Genomic DNA, 16470 nt, shown 5'->3' on the forward strand with positions numbered 1-16470 from the left:
TAACATACAACACTTTCCTTCTTTCGCTATTCTTTTTTTAGTCTGATGCAACTCGTTCGCATTCTGCCGATGGAACAAAGTATCTTTGTCGTTATATGGCGCAAATTTGCCCTCAGATTGCACGGAGTGGTCCGAGGTACTTTCCACAAATTTCCACGATTTGGCGTGGCCAGATACTGACGCACTGTCACCTCAGTACAGCGGTTTTCCGTGACTCTTGTTGAACCCAATTATCTGATGCCAGCCTGTTGATCAATACGAGGCCATAATCATAACGTCGGACTGCTGGTCTACAGCCTTACTTCTAAAGCCTTTTTGACAGCCTCGACTACGATTTGCGAAGATAATTGTACCAGCCTATACTCCTACTGAGTCGGCCAAAGATCCTTGACAACGCCAGCGCTGTTGCCACCTCTCAACTGCGAAGCCCGAACGTTCAAAGGTGAAAACAGTAGTCGTCTATTAAATTGCGACAACATTGAGTCGAATACCATAGAGGCGTATACAAAATCGCGTTACGTGATTGGCTGATGTAGACACGCGGAACAGTTGCGTCAGGCTCACTGAAGCTTTCAGGGAAGATGCAAACCATAGAGTTCCCGTGGACCGACAAAGCACCCGTCGAAGACCTCTTCACTACCAGGAAAGAAGGAGAGAGTGAAATAAAATAAATACAGAAAATGTGGTTACAGATTCATAAATCCGAGGAGATGACAAGTGTATTGCTAACGAGCTCGGAACTATTTATTGCTCACTAATTAAATCAGTCAATTTGCGTATAAAATTTTTGTCAGGCCAACAAACTCCACCGACGTCACACCGCCATGGTGGTCTATTGGCTGGTATGGGCTAAACATGAAACTTCCTGGCAGATCAAAACTTTGTGCCGGTCCGAGACTCGGACTCAGGACCTTTGCCTTTCGCGGGCAAGTGCTCTCCCGTCTGAGCCACCCACGCATGACTCACGATCCGTCTTCACAGCTTCAATTCTGCCAATGCCGCGTCTCCTCCCTTCCAAACTTCACAGAAGCTCTTCTGCGAACCTTGCAAAACTAGCACTCCTGGAAGAACGTTTGGAAGGTAGGAGACGCGGTACTGGCAGAATTGAAGCTGTGAGGACGGGTCGTGAGTCGTGCTTGGGTAACTCAGACGGTAGAGCACTTGCCCGGGAAAGGCAAAGGTCCCGAGCTCGAGTCTCGGTCGGGCACACAGTTTTAATCTGCCAGGAAGTTTCACATCAGCGCACACTCCGCTGCAGAGTGAAAATCTCATTATGGGCTAAACATGTTTTCCATTCCTATTTAATTAATATTAAAATCGTTGCAGATTATGAGGCTTTTCTTTTTTTAGGCTGCTATAAGCGGAGAGATACCGGTGGCGCCACTCGTAACGACAAGAGTTGCGCCAGAGGGTTTGGTGCCTTGTGTCTTAATGGGCAGTGGCGGGAACCTGTTAGCCGATGGCAACTATTGGCGCCAGTGATCCACTAGCTGACGGACCCGGCGACAGCTCTGTCCACTTGCGTCACGGGGCGTTGCGGTATGTGGAGCCTTTAGGCCGCGGGGGGTTAGTCGGTACACTATTCGCCCGAGGGACCTGCGCGTGTAAACGATACGTCACTCGAGCAACGTGCAGTCCTCCTGTATCCTGTTACAATACAGTAAACAAAGCGTTACAACATAGTGATTTTTTTAATAACTAAATAAATGTGAAAGAACCAAATACAGTAGACCGATAAGTGAGGAAAGTAAGTAAAGTTTTCGAAAGTGGAAATCTGCAATCTGGGATGATGCGACAAAGCATACTCTGATAAAACAGAGGAATTGGGTTCTTGGTACAACATTGTAAATAATTTCATTCCGAATTCGAGGAGAAATCTGTGGGCCAGAAGAACGTTTTATAGGTGAGTTTTATACTAATTTCACTACCTCAGTGTAGAAATAGCCCTCATCTGCTGGAAAACACTTGTTTAGTTCTGTGGTGATTCCAGTTATATCTTCTTTTATGATCCAAGCAGCTCATAAAACAAAAGATTTCGACATTGATAACTGGAAGATATACTGTCGTCCGCGCTTACTGTCGTCCGCGCTTAGATCGTCAAATAGCGTCTAATACGAAACTTCCAGGCAGATTAAAACTGTGTGCCCGACCGAGACTCGAACTCGGGACATTTGCAAAGGACCCGAGTTCGAGTCTCGGTCGGGCACACAGTTTTAATCTGCCTGGAAGCTTCATATCAGCGCACACTCCGCTGCAGAGTGAAAATCTCATTCTGGAAACATCCCCGAGGCTGTGGCTAAGCCATGTCTCCGCAATATCCTTTCTTTCAGGAGTGCTAGTTCTGCAAGATTCGCAGAAGAGCTTCTGTAAAGTTTGGAACGTAGGAGACGAGGTACTGGCAGAAGTAAAGCTGTGAGTACCGGCCGTGAGTCGTGCTTCGGTAGCTCAGTTGGTAGAGCACTTGCCCGCGTAAGGCAAAGGTCCCGAGTTCGAGTCTCGGTCGGGCACACAGTTTTAATCTGCCAGGAAGTTTCATATCAGCGCACACTCCGCTGCAGACTGAAAATCTCATTCTGGAAGCGTGTAATACGTTTCGTCGCTCGAGTAGTATACATTGGTTGTGCTCTCGTTGTTCGTATCAATTCGTAGTCGGCCTTTGGCTGTGGAGCGGTGCGGTACGTCCCGGCCGCTCCGTGTCGCGTTTCCGGGTGTGTTGTTGTTTACCGCGCCGGCGCGCCAGTGTTACGTATTGCCGTCACGTTCCTGACACACGATGGCTCTTTCGTATCGGAAAGCCACGATCAAGCTGCAGTTCGACACTACGTACTCTAGACCCAAGGCCCACGAAGTAGAGCGTTTTTTACGCGATGTGGTACATGTTGATCCTAACGAGCTGATCGGTATCCACTTATCTATTGTCTCCAGCGTCGTATATCTTAAGTTCACTGACGACGAAGCATGTGACAAACTTCTCAGACGCTCGACGGCAGGTTATCGGTTCTGCCACTCAGACGGAAACGTGGGTGTGGTGACGCTTGAACGTGCTGGATTGGGAATCCAAAATGTGCGCGTGTTTGAGCTCCCTTTTGAAGTTCCAGCGGATTTGGTCACCCTTGCTCTTCGACCCTATGGAACAATTCTCGGCCACACGGCCGAAAAATGGAAGACCTTCGACACCTACCCTGTCCTTAACGGGGTGCGACAAGTCCGTATTGACCTGCATCGCCATATTCCTTCGTATCTCACGATCGCTGGTTGCAGGGCAATAATTATTTACGACGGTCAGCCGAGAACCTGCTCCGGTTGTGGCCAGACGGGACACATGCGTACCGAATGCCTGCAACGCCGTCTCGCGCAGACACCCTCGACCGACCAGATTCGTCCGTCGACACCGACCTCTCTGCCGATTACGTATGTTGCGGCGGCGAGACGGGAGACGCCAGCTGTATATCACGACCCCACTGTATTGGTGCGAGCTTTGGAGGACCCTGCAGTAGCTTCCACGGAGCCCCAAGCGTCTTTCAGTGCTGATGCTACTGATGTCCTTTTGTCGGACCCCGGCGCACCGTCACAACGGCTCGCCGACGGTGCGATGGAAGTTGAAGCACAGGATGCAGCGTCCTCCCCTTGCCCTACGTCGGAAACAGAGGCGCGGCAGCGTAAGCAGAAATCACCCAAGCGTCATAAGAAGCGGCGCAAGACAACCGACGACGTAGAACAGCCCGAGGCGACACCGCTGGATGACGAGGTGCCTCAACCGCTCCACCGCGCCGACACAGGCGACCCTACCGTCTCACACGGTTCGACGTCTTCTCCCACTACCGCTGGGTCTGGACCACATGGCGATGCGGGAGATCACCGCAGCTCCGACACCGGGCATGCACCCTTGCCTCCGTCTGCCTCTCGAGATCCAGTGGTGTCAACGTCCCTGGGCGACTGGGCGCAGGAGATGGAGTTGCAGGATGCGTTTCAGAACCAAGACGATGCACCGATGCCGATGGCAGCGTCTACGCGGCCGGCGACAGACGCCTAGGACGGCATGAGCACCTCTCGTCGCTGCCTAGCACTTCGCAAGACCGGCGCTCCACGTCACGACTACTGCCCTCCTGTCATACCATGGTCACCTTCTGATACTTGATGGACCAGGCATACCGCCTCGCCACGATCAACGTCAATGGCATTACATCTGATGTCAAGACCCGTATGCTGAAGGATACGTTACGCGCTGCGGATCTGGACGTTGTTTTCCTTCAAGAAGTCCGATCAGGACTCTGTCTCGATGCCTACGGATATGACGCCTACACTATGCCTGCAGATGTGGGCGGCGGAGGTACGGCGATTCTACTGCGGGAAGGGATAATGGCCACTGATGTCTCCTATTTACCGTCGGCCCGGGGGGTCGCACTCACGATTGGTACAGTACGTCTGGTGAACTTATATGCTCCTTCAGGCACCGGCAAAAGGAGAGAACGGCGCACCTTTTTTGCCGAAGATATAGCCCCGCTCTTCCAGGGCAATACCGACCACTTGGTAGTAGGCGGCGATTTTAATTGTGTGCTCCGCCCATCCGACCAGGAGCCACACTATACCACCTGCCCGGCACTCCAGGCACTTGTACAGGACTTGTTCTTGTTGGACACCTGGATCATCCAACACGGCGACCGTCGAGCACACACCTACTTTACTAGTCACTCCGCGAGCCGTTTGGATCGAGTCTACGTCACCCGCGGCCTACGATCGGCCGTTGTCGACGCTGAGATGTGGCCGGCAGCGTTCACGGATCACCTCGCATATGTGTGTACTCTCACCCTTCCCCGTCAGCGCGTCCGCCGAAGTAGGGGTCCGTGGCGCCTCAATGTGGCCCTTCTTGATGAGATAAATTGCAGACGCGCAGTCGAGTCCACATGGAGCACTTGCCACCGGCGTTTACCCGCCTACCGTTCTGTACTTCAATGGTGGTTACGGTGTGCAAAACCCGCACTGTGCCGAACATTAGTCAGCTATGGACGCGACCGAGCGCGCTGGTATACTGCGACTACTGATTTTTACTATACTGCGCTCCGCGAACTGGCTGTACAACCGCCGTCGCTAGAGCGACAATCAGCAGTACAACGCGTCAAGGCACAATTGCTTCGTATCAACGCCGTACGTCTTGCGGGTGCGAGCGAGGACGACTGATGATGTTCGTGGTGAACGACCTTCCCTCCACCATATCATTCAAGAACGCCGAAGACGCAAGAGGCAGCTCATTACCGAGGTTGAGACGGAGGACGGGCGACGCGTTGATGCACAAATGGATATCGTCCGAGCGTTCACACAGTCATATAAACTTCTTTACGAGAGGGAGTCCCACATGAATGTAGGGGTCAGGGAAGTCCTATCTGACCTACCAGTCTCTCGGAACCTACAAGATGATGCTACGCTCTTGTCGGCGGTGACTTTGGAAGAACTGCGAGATGCTCTGTTGCGTGGCTCTCCCAACAAAACGCCTGGCCCTGACGGCCTCCCTCTTGAATTTTACAAGCGGTTCTTTGATCTCATGGGCCCAATGTGGGTCAGGATGTACAGTGAACTCCTGGACGCCGATTTTCAGGTACCATCTGACTTTACTGAGGGTCTCTTGATCCCTGTGCCCAAACCCGGCGGAGGCCGTCGCCCTCTTGATTTTCGCCCCTTGACAATGCTAAACACTGACTATAAGCTGTTGACACGCATGCTCCGTGAGAGGCTCAAACCTACGGTAATGGCGGCCATTCACACTGATCAAACCTGCCTCGGGGGCGACACTAATGTGTTTACGACTTTAAGCACCTATAGAGACGTGGTGGCGCTCATGCAAACTTGCCGCCTCCAAGGCGCTCTTGTTGCGCTGGACTTCGACCATGCTTTCGACCGCGTTAACCATGGTTTCCTGCGTGCTGTTATGGAACACATCGGTGTCCCGCGTCTGACGACGTCTGTTGTGCTTCGATTGATCCATGGGGCTGTCACGAGGATTATGATCAACGGCTGTCGGTCCGCCCCCGTCCGTGTCAACAGGTCCGTCCGGCAGGGTTGTCCTCTTTCTGCCATGCTCTTCGCCGTTGCCCTCGAACCAGCTCTTCACGGACTACGGCGACGCTTAGAAGGACTTACCCTCCGTTCCGTAACCTTTCGATGTGGTGCATACGCCGACGATGTGATGTTCTTAGTACGGTCTGGTGACGAAATACACACGGCGTTTTCCTGGCTCCACCAGTATGGGGCGGTGGCAGGCAGTGTGCTCAACCTTCGGAAATCACGCTACATGGATTTAGGACGAGGAATGCCTGCAGGTCTGGCCGTACCTCTGACAAAGGTCCCGATGCTCAAGTGTTTAGGGATATCACTCCATCGACAAATACAACGCACGGCGGCCTTTACGTATCGTATGGTCTTACGAAGACTCCGTTTAGAGGCTCGTCTCAATAAATTCAGATCATTGAACATTTTGCAACGCGCCCAATACGTTAATGTGTACATGGCTTCTCACCTTAACCATTACGCCCATGTACTGCCGATAACGGACACGATGGCTTCCAGGATACAGGCAGTGTTTGGACACGTGGTGAACGATGGTGCTGTTTTCAAGATCCGTTTTGTTACGCTTACTTTACCCTTCGACAAAGGCGGTGTTGGACTCACTCACGTCAAGCACAGAGCGCTGGCACTGTATCTCCGTTCCATGAGGCGACTCTGGCTTTCACCAACAGCCAGTCTCCCAGGCCTACTGATTGAAGAAGTGGCCCCACGTACGCTGTACCCACCGGTACCAGTTGGACATTTATCGCCCTCGCTGTCACACATTAGAACGTTTTTCGTAGAGCATAGCTATGTGTTGCGGGTTATATCGGAGGCACGGAATCCGACAGCGAAGACTTATTATAGTGCTCTCCAGCACTGGACTCCGGATAACGACATTGTACGGCGCCACCCTACGGTCGACTGGCCACGAGTATGGCGAGCCATCCACGCGCCGTTCCTGTCTACTTTCGTGCGGTCGACGTGGTATGTGGTCGTTAACGAGAAACTTCCAACCCGACAACGGCTGCATGCCATTCACCTAATTGACGACCCTGTGTGCCCCCGTTGCACGACGTTAGACACGGACGAACATAGACTGAACTGTGGCCCCGCGCGTGAGTGCTGGAAACTGATCCGCCAGATCCTGGCTTTCCTGCTCCGCCGCCCCTACGTTTCGATTTTACCCCAAGAACTCTTTCATCCCGACGCTGTCTATTTCCCTATGACCCGGATGAATGCGGTTAATTGGGTACGAGGAATGGCGATACACTACATATACCGCGATGGAGACAAAGACGTCCTCGATTTATGGTACTATATGATCGACGAGTTTCTGGTCTTAACGAACAGACAGGATTACCGGAACCTTTTTGCGAACTATTTGGGTTCGTCATTCATGGACCCACCACCCAGCTGGGGTGTGCCGGGTGTGAGAAGACATTAACTTGTAGATGTGATCTTTCCACGATTCCCCTATGGTAACAGAAACAGTCTCTGACTGTGTGCAGCGGCCCCGGGCGCTCCAACGATTGGTGGCTGGTGATGTCCAATGCAATGACGACCGCCCGTTCCTGGCCGCCCGCCTAGCAATGTGACCGCGGCGAGCAAGATGGCCCTTTTTAGTTCACTTTATTGGCAACCTTTTGCGCATGGCTGCCTTGTTTTTTTTTATGCATTCTCAAAAAAAAAAAAAATGTAGTTAGTAGTTTGTGAAATAAACATTGTAGGCTGTGATTATATTTTTGTTGAGCTTAATAATTAGTGTGTGTAGAAACACCATTTTCTTTAAGTATTCATTGACATATTTCTGTACATGTTATTTGCATAAGTGCCTTAGTACAACTTCAGTTTTGTGGCTTTGTCATCGCATTTCCATGAAAGTAACCAAAAAGATGGGAGGTTATTTTATGCACAGACTGATTTTTTTCTTTTCTTTTTTTGTAATATTTTTATTTTCCATTTGAAGTGTAAAATTTGAGCTTAATTGTTATGTTCTGCACCACAAAGGTGAAGCTTTGTAAGACTTTTCCCAATAAGCTGTTTTCTTGTGTACTATTTTGTAATTGAATCTCATTTGTATTAAAAAATAAATTTTGTACTATGAAGAAAAAAAAAAGGGTAGCGTAATAAAAAAAAGGGGGGTAGCGTCTTCCATTCAGAATCAAAACGTCTTCGGTCAAAAAAAAAAAAAAATAAATAAATAAATAAAAAAGTGGCTAGCATACTTGCTTAGTAAGCAGGAGACCAGGGTTCGATCCCCGGCCTTGGTAAACATTTTCGACGTTTAGTAGCTTGGTGTACCTTTTGTGTTAGAGCAATCCACGTAGGCAAGATTATCTTTCTTTAAAAAAAAAAAAAAAAAAAAAAAAAAAAAAAAAAAAAAAAGTTGGTAGAGCACTTGCCCGCGTAAGGCAAAGGTCCCGAGTTCGAGTCTCGGTCGGGCACACAGTTTTAATCTGCCAGGAAGTTTCATATCAGCGCACACTCCGCTGCAGACTGAAAATCTCATTCTGGAAGCGTGTAATACGTTTCGTCGCTCGAGTAGTATACATTGGTTGTGCTCTCGTTGTTCGTATCCATTCGACCTTTGTTTTTTAATGAAAGAGTGAGGAGAAGTAGTTCTTCTTTCAACTGACCATTTCCTGATGAGAAGTGAACTGCTACTAAAAAGTGGCGCCACAAGTTGCTTGGTTCATAAAACGTCTGGCAGCTAGCGGTGCCACTCATGACGTCACGAGTGGCGCCATTACCTCCCAACCTGGCCGGAGGGCGCGCCGACGCGTAAGGATACCAATTGTCCGCGAGTTCGCAGAATTGGCGCTCAAACAGGCCCGCTAGCCTTAACATCAAACGGCCGAGCCGTTTCGCTGGTGTGGGGCCATATTAACCGTTAGCGCCTCCACCCACGAAGTAACAAAAGCTTGGAGGACCGACTTGCCTGCGCTCAGTTCTGTGCAGTCGTTTGAAGATGTGTGACGTGTCTCTCGATGAGTAGCTGCAATATGGAAGTTACTGCCATCTTTTAACACGACTGTCTCGTCATCTCCTTGGAAGCAGCAGCGTGTATGCAGCAGGTAGCAGCGATTATAGTTGGAGTCACGAACGATGGCAGTCGAGTTTAGGCTTGTTCTGCGCATCTACGTCACGCATTCTCCGACAGCCAATGAGCCTTCAGTAGTGTTCTGAGCGCTTTGCTCTGAATGCTGTAGGTAGTGCGAGCATTAAACATGACCATAGCCTGTTATTTAGTTAACTTTTATTCCATGTGTTGCGAGTTGTCATGATACAGTCCGCATAAGCAAGCGAGAGGCATAATTTGCAAAATGCTTGCTTACTTCTAGCGGAAAGCGTCAACAATGCAATCTTCGTCCGTGCCTCGACATGCGCAAACCGTGCGTGGATCGGACTATAACATGATAGGCGGGAACTAGTATTAACAACAGTGATACTAGCATTTGGCTCCACGAGTCCGTCAGCAATAGTGTAGTAAGCTTCAACGTGCCGCCCCAGTTTCTGCTAACGTATCTAGTTTCCCCTTGCTTGCAGTTTTCATTTTCGAGTTTCAGCTTTCGACATTATCTATCTCTCTCTCTCTCTCTCTCTAGGCACAGGTTTTCGATTTTCTTGTTCTATTGGACTTACAATGTGTTATCAAGGGTCTTCAGCAGGAAGGCAGCTCGCCAAGTCGTTGGTAAATGTCTGTAGACAAGTATAATTGTGTGACAGAGCTACCTTAATTTGTTTCTTTTGGGTTTATAGTGTACTTTCATGTCAAATTTAATTGAATGTCTTCCATGGATTGTTGCTTTCCCTATCCTCGATTGGACAACCAACCCCTGAAATTAGGTGACGGAGACAACAAGAAACACGTGTTAGACCATCCTTCATTTATTTTTTTAAGTATGTCTTCCGCCGACTATGTTATAGCTCGGTTGCCTTGTCCATTATTGTACCTGCGTAACTCACAAGGCGATAAAGCTTTTCGCTAAGTGATATTTTCATCCAAATGAAAACAGAACATCACATGTTACACTTTATGGCTTGCGCTGTTGACCTCGGAACCCCAAACTATTGTGTAATGTCCTGTACGATATTTGACACGTGTGTTGCACCGATTATCATCTACATCTACATCCAAATTCCGCAGGCCACCTGACGGTGTGTGACGGAGGGTACCTTGAGTACCTCTATCGGTTCTCCCTTCTATTCCAGTCTCGTATTGTTCGTGGAAAGAAGGATTGTCGGTATGCCTCTGTGTGGGCTGTAATCTCTCTGATTTTATCCTCATGGTCTCTTCGCGAGATATACGTAGGAGGGAGCAATATACTGCTTGACTCTTCGGTGACCCCTCGATATACCACAGAATCATCTGCAAAAAGCCTCAGTGAACTTTCGATGTCATCCACAAGGTCATTTATGTATATTGTGAATAGCAACGGTCCTATGACATTCCCCTGCGGAACACCTGAAATCACTCCTATTTCGGAAGACTTCTCTCCATTGAGAATGACATGCTGCGTTCTGTTATCTAGGAACTCTTCAATCCAATCCCACAATTAGTCCAATAGTTCATATGCTCTTACTTTGTTCATTAAACGACTGTGGGGAACCGTATCGAACGCCTTGTGGAAGTCAAGAAACACGGCATCTACATGTGAACCCGTGTCTATGGCCCTCTGAGTCTCGTGGACGAATAGCGCGAGCTGGATTTCACACAATCGTCTTTTTCGAAACCCATGCTGATTCCTACAATTTCTAGTCTCCAGAAAAGTCATTATACTCGAACATAATACGTGTTCCAAAATTCTACAATCCAACGTTCAGAGTTGATTAACTCGCGAGGGTATGACAAGCTCACTAGACACTTGCCTATAACAGTCCGCGGACTGCTCAGATATCGTGTACACGCTCCCGCCAGAAGCAGTATATAGCCGAAACCTTCAAACAGGTGACATTTTATATAAGGGGGGGGGGGGGGGGGGACAACCTTTCTCTTGCCGCCGGCCGAGGTGGCCGAGCGGTTCTAGGCGCGCAGTCCGGAACCACGCGACCGCTACGGTCGCAGGTTCGAATCCTGCCTCCGGCATGGATGTGTGTGATGTCCTTAGGTTAGTTACGTTTAAGTAGTTCTAAGTTCTAGGGGACTGATGACCTCAGATGTTAAGTCCCGTAGTGTTCGGAGCTATTTGAACCTTCCCCTTGCCTTTGGTGGAAGAATGAGCGGATAGCTTACGAGTGACTTTAACTTCAGGTTGTTCATCGAGAACAAAAGGTACCGTCACAAGTGGCCAAGGGAATTGTGTTAAAATCACTCTTGCTTTCTACAGGGCTGTTTGGAAAGTAAGGAGCGATCGGTCGTGAAATGGAAACCACAGTGACAATCAAAACTGTTTTGCAACAGTTAGCTGTACCTTCCAGCAACTTCTCTACAAAGTCGCCGCTCCGACTTTGTAGCTTGTTGTACAAACTTTCATAATAGAAGACAGTCCCCAACGCTTTCCGACAATTTTCAATGCAGCTCGTTGTCTGTGCCAAAATATCGTCTTCATAACCAAGTGGTTCGTATGAGCAGAGAAGAAAACCAGAGGCAGCCACGGCCCATAGGAAACGCTGCAGGAGCGCCGTCATCGCCCTGCAGTGTGCGGCCGAGAACTGTCACGAGGAAGGAATGCATGACAGTGGCATTATGTGGTGTTGCACGAAAGCGGACGAAATCTCTCGGCAGGCACCCACCCTTGGCGAGAGGCGCCATTTTCTAGGCATCTTTACTTGCTCACTGTGCGTTCGGAACTGAGAAGAGCGACGTAACGCTCTCTACGGGCATACTAGAGACACTGTCCAACACTCTGTTCAAAGCTTTATCTGATTTTGACTATGGTTTTCGTTTCGCCACCGATCGTTCCTTATTTTCCGAATAGTCCTCGTGTACACATAGACATTCTGACGGATAGTGTGATCATCAGTCTGCGACTGTTTGCTGATGACGCTGTAGATTACAGGAAAGTAACGTCTTTGAGTGGCTGTAGGAGGGTTCAGAATAACAAAATTTCTCTTTGATGTGATGAATGGCATTTTGCTTTAAATGTATAAAATGTAAGCTAATTCAGATGGGTAGGAAAAACAATCACGTAATGTTCGAATACAGTATTAGAGATGTGCTTATTGACACAGTCACGTTGATTAAATACCTTGGCGTGACGCGTTGCGAAGTGAAATGAAAAGAGCCCTTAAGATAGGTTCTAGGGAAGGGGAGTGGCCGACTTCAGTTTATTAGAAGGTTCTAGGAAAGTGTAGCTCTTTTATAAAAATGGTCGCGTATGTAATATACTTGTACGACCCATTCTTGAGTACTACTTGAATATGCGATCCTTTCCAGGTCGGATTAACGGAAGACATCGAAATAATCCTGAGTTGTGGTGCTAGAGTTATTAGCGGTAGGGTTGATCAGCATTCTAGTGCTCCGGAGATTTTCCGTGAGCAAATAAGAATTAGTCTGCCCCAATAACTGAGTAATGCCGGCACGGTAACTCAGCGTGTTCGGTCAGAGGGTTAGCTGCCCTCTGCAATAAAGAAACTGAGTTAAATGGATCAACGACGAGCTGAACAGGGTGTCTTGCGACGTCCGCATCTAGCATATAAAACGAACAAAATGAGATTTAAAAAAAAATATAGTGGTCAGCGCGGCGGTCTGTCACGCCGAGGGGCCCGGGTTCGATTCCCGGCTGGGTCGGAGATTTTCTCTGCTCAGGGACTGAGTGTTGCGTTGTCCTCATCATTTTATCGCCATCAGTGGAAAGCAACGGGAAACCACCTATAGAATCACTTCCCTAGACGCTCATGCGGTGGACCTCTCTGACGAGGATTCCCCCATGACAAGACTTGCTGTAAGGCAGAACACACTATTGTTTTTTTTTAATTTTTTTTTAATAGGAATTCCCGGAAGGAAGAAGACATGGGAGGGAAGAATACTGTTGAGCACGTTTAGAGAACCAGAATTTGCTATAGACTGCAAAACGATCGTACTGCCACAACGTAAATACCACTTAATGGCCGGCAAGAGAAATTAAGAGAAATCAGGGCTCATTTCGAGGCATGTGGGCAATCGTTTCTTCCTCGCTCCATTTACGAGTGGAACAGGAAAGTTAATAACTAGCAGTAGTACAAGTGTCCCTCCGCCATGCACCGTATGGTGGGGCTTGCGGAATGTGTATGTGGATGTAGAACTGGAACTTGAGATCAGGCCTCGTTGCCGCCTACTACAATTTTTTGTGTAACAGGACTTTCACTTGCAAATTTGTTGGGGAGTTATAATACAGACCAGCCCGTTCGCTGCGTACTTCCGGCTCGAGAACGTGCATGGCAGTGGCTGTGAATACGTGGACGTGGTGCGCATGGGCGTCGCGTGTGGGCAGAGCAGGCGGCGTGTGAGGCTGGTTAGCTGGCAGCGCCAATTGCCGCCGCCCACGGCGTCTCGGCCACCGCCACCGCCGCCGCTGTGCGCCACGCGCCCGCACGGGGTCGTCGACTCGTGGCGGTCGTGGTCGATTCCAGGCTTCCACAGCGTTGCGGCGGGGCCTCGCCTCTAACAAAATGAAGCAAAGTAGTCAGCTGCTGACGTATTCAAGGAGTAACTTAAAAAACTAGAAACCACGCTGCTCAGTACCCACTCCCAGTCCTACGGAGACAGAACTACACACTCAGTCGATACAAATTGTATCATTAAAAAAAAAAAAAGATGACCGCTGATAATTCTTACTAGCGCTATTGATCCTTAACTTTGTATTCTGCCTTACGGCAGGTCTTGTCACGGGGGAAGCCTCGGCAGTGGTCCACAGTACAAGCGTCTAGCGAAGTGATTTCAGCGGTGGTTTCCCGTTGCCTTCAACTGATGACGATGAAGTAATAATAACGTCGTGTGGCTCGGGTCTCCCGTCGGGAAGACCGTTCGCCTAGTGCAGTTCTTTCGAGTTGACGCCACTTCGGCGACTTGCGCGTCGATGGCGATGAAATGATGATGATGATTAGGACAACACAACACCCAGTCCCTGAGCGGAGAAAATCTCCGACCCAGCCGGGAATCGAACCCGGGCGCTTAGGATTGACATTCCGTCACGCTGACCGCTCTGCTACCGGGGGCGGACGTGATGACGAAATGATAATGAAGACAACACAACACCCAGTCCCTGGGCGGAGAAAATCTCCGACCCAGCCGGGAATCTAATCCGGGCCTCTCGGCGGGACGGACCGCCGTGCTGACCACTCAGCTATCGGGGCGGACATTGATCCATAAACGATATCCAAAAATGGTTGGAGAAGAAACAATTTAGTCTTTAATGTTCTGACCTATATATTCCGAAATACAAACTGTCAGATGAAATCTGTTGGTGCTTTCTAATGTCGGCGCAGCACACTTGACAGCATTTCCATGAACCCTGTGCTCTCACTGCTCCTCATTTCCCAAACCGGCGTGGGAATGTACGAGACATGCAATATGTTTCTGAGTTGCTCTGGTAGTCGTAAAAAGATTGTGGGCAAGGGCAGTAATACGAGAGAACCTGGCAGTTCCAACAGTTCTTCTCATTTACAGCTCTCTCACAGTTGATTTCAAATTGGCTGTTGATTTTTTTTTTGAGATCTTCCTTCCGGTTCGTTTATGTGTGTTCTTTGTCACAGTTCACACTTTCGTTTATTTTCTCTGTTAAGACATCAGAATGTAGTTTTCTCGGACCTATTGCGAAAACTCTCGACTTTACAGTGTGCGACAACACTGATAACAAAATTTGGCCGCGCGCTGTTAGCTAAGCGGTCTAGGCGCTGCAGTCATGGACTGTGCGGCTGATCCCAGCGGAGGTTCGAATTCTCCCACGGGCATTGGTGTGTGCGTTTGTTATTAGGATAATTTAGGTTAAGTAGTGTGTAAGCTTAGGGACTGATGACCTTAGCAGTCAAGTCCCATAAGATTTCACATACATTTGAACATTTTTGAACAAAATTCGTGTTCTATTCCTAGACGGAGTCATTCCGAAGTACTTCTTGCTTTGTAATTGCTTATACTAGCGCTATCTCAAAATAAAAATGCTAGTGACACGACTCACTCTGTGTGTTTCTGACGTATATCGAATATATAGATGTAGCCTTACTTGGATCAGTAAAAGCAGAGACAAAGAACGACAGTGACGACGTGTGGATATCTACATCTACATCCACATTTACATCTACCTGACGGTGTGTGGCGGAGGGTACTCTGAGTACCTATATCGGTTCTCCATTCTATTCCAGTCCCATATTGTTCGTGGAAAGGATTGTCGGTATGCTTCTGTGTGGGCTCTAATCTCTCTGATTTTATCCTCATCGTCTCTTCGCGAGATATACGTAGGAAGGAGCAATATACTGCTTGGCTCTTCGGTGAAGGTATGTTGTCGAAACTTTAACAAAAGCCCGTACTGAGCTACTGAGCGATTTGTTAAAGATTCTACATCAATTGTTGCTGTAGCGTTTTAAGTGCTGTCCATTTTTAGAACATGCAGCTTTGGCAATTTTCAATATAGATCATCGAAGCAGATTTTGAAACGATTCCTCTAAATAAATATAAGAAGTTAGTATTTTGAAAATAACTTTGGGGTTTCTACGATCTTATGACAGGTTGGTCCGCAGCTCGTGGTCTCGCGGTAGCGTTCTCGCTTCCCGAGCACGGGGTCCCGGGTTCGATTCCCGGCGGGGTCAGGGATTTTCACCTGCCTCGTGAGGACTGGGTGTTTGTGTCGTCTTCATCATCATCATCAATCATCCCCATTACGGTCGGAGGAAGGCAATGGCAAACCACCTCCACTAGGACCTTGCCTAGTATGGCGGCGCGGGTCTCCCGCGTCGCTCCCCTACGCTCGGTAAACGGAGTATGGGACTCATCATCATCATCATGACAGGTTGATGGCAAGAGTTACGGGGGGAACAGTAGCGGTCATGGACAAAAATGGAAGAACCACTCGTCGGTCACATAACGCAGTTTCAGATGACCAGACTTGAATCCCGCTCTTACCGTTTGTTGAGTGTGGCAGAGATCTCTATGATGCCCTAGTCTATGGTCTGCTACCACGACTGCCTCAGTCTGCTCGATCACGTGGCAGGACTTATTCCTCTTCTATTTCTCTCTCTCTCTCTCTCTCTCTCTCTCTCTCTCTCTCTCTCTCCCTCCCTCCCTCTCCCCTTCCCCCCTCTCCTTCCTCTCTCTCCAAAATCGCAGTATCACAGTGATGTGCTGACGAGGAACCAGTACTTACCCTGTATAATTCCCAGAGAACATTGAACGAAAAAGCGTCGCTCCGTATTTGGCTCAGTTTTTTATACTGGAATGAACTCTGAACCGTTCCGTAACATCAGATCTACCGAATACGCAAATATACTGTTGTTCCTCGTCTTGGGAAACAGCAG

General features: G+C 48.8%; 1 protein-coding gene and 1 non-coding gene across 5 annotated transcripts in view; both read left to right on the forward strand.

The window, feature by feature from the left end:
* LOC126272780 (protein sidekick) overlaps nucleotides 1–16470 on the forward strand; it is a 614097-nt gene that overhangs the window by 52226 nt on the left and 545401 nt on the right. The gene's annotated exons all lie outside the window — the stretch shown is intronic.
* On the forward strand, nucleotides 2434–2508 carry Trnat-cgu (transfer RNA threonine (anticodon CGU)). Its single transcript has one exon. It is a non-coding gene; the product is annotated as a tRNA-Thr (tRNA).

The sequence above is a fragment of the Schistocerca gregaria genome, chromosome 1 (genome assembly GCF_023897955.1).
Source record: "Schistocerca gregaria isolate iqSchGreg1 chromosome 1, iqSchGreg1.2, whole genome shotgun sequence".
Classification (NCBI taxonomy): domain Eukaryota; kingdom Metazoa; phylum Arthropoda; class Insecta; order Orthoptera; family Acrididae; genus Schistocerca; species Schistocerca gregaria.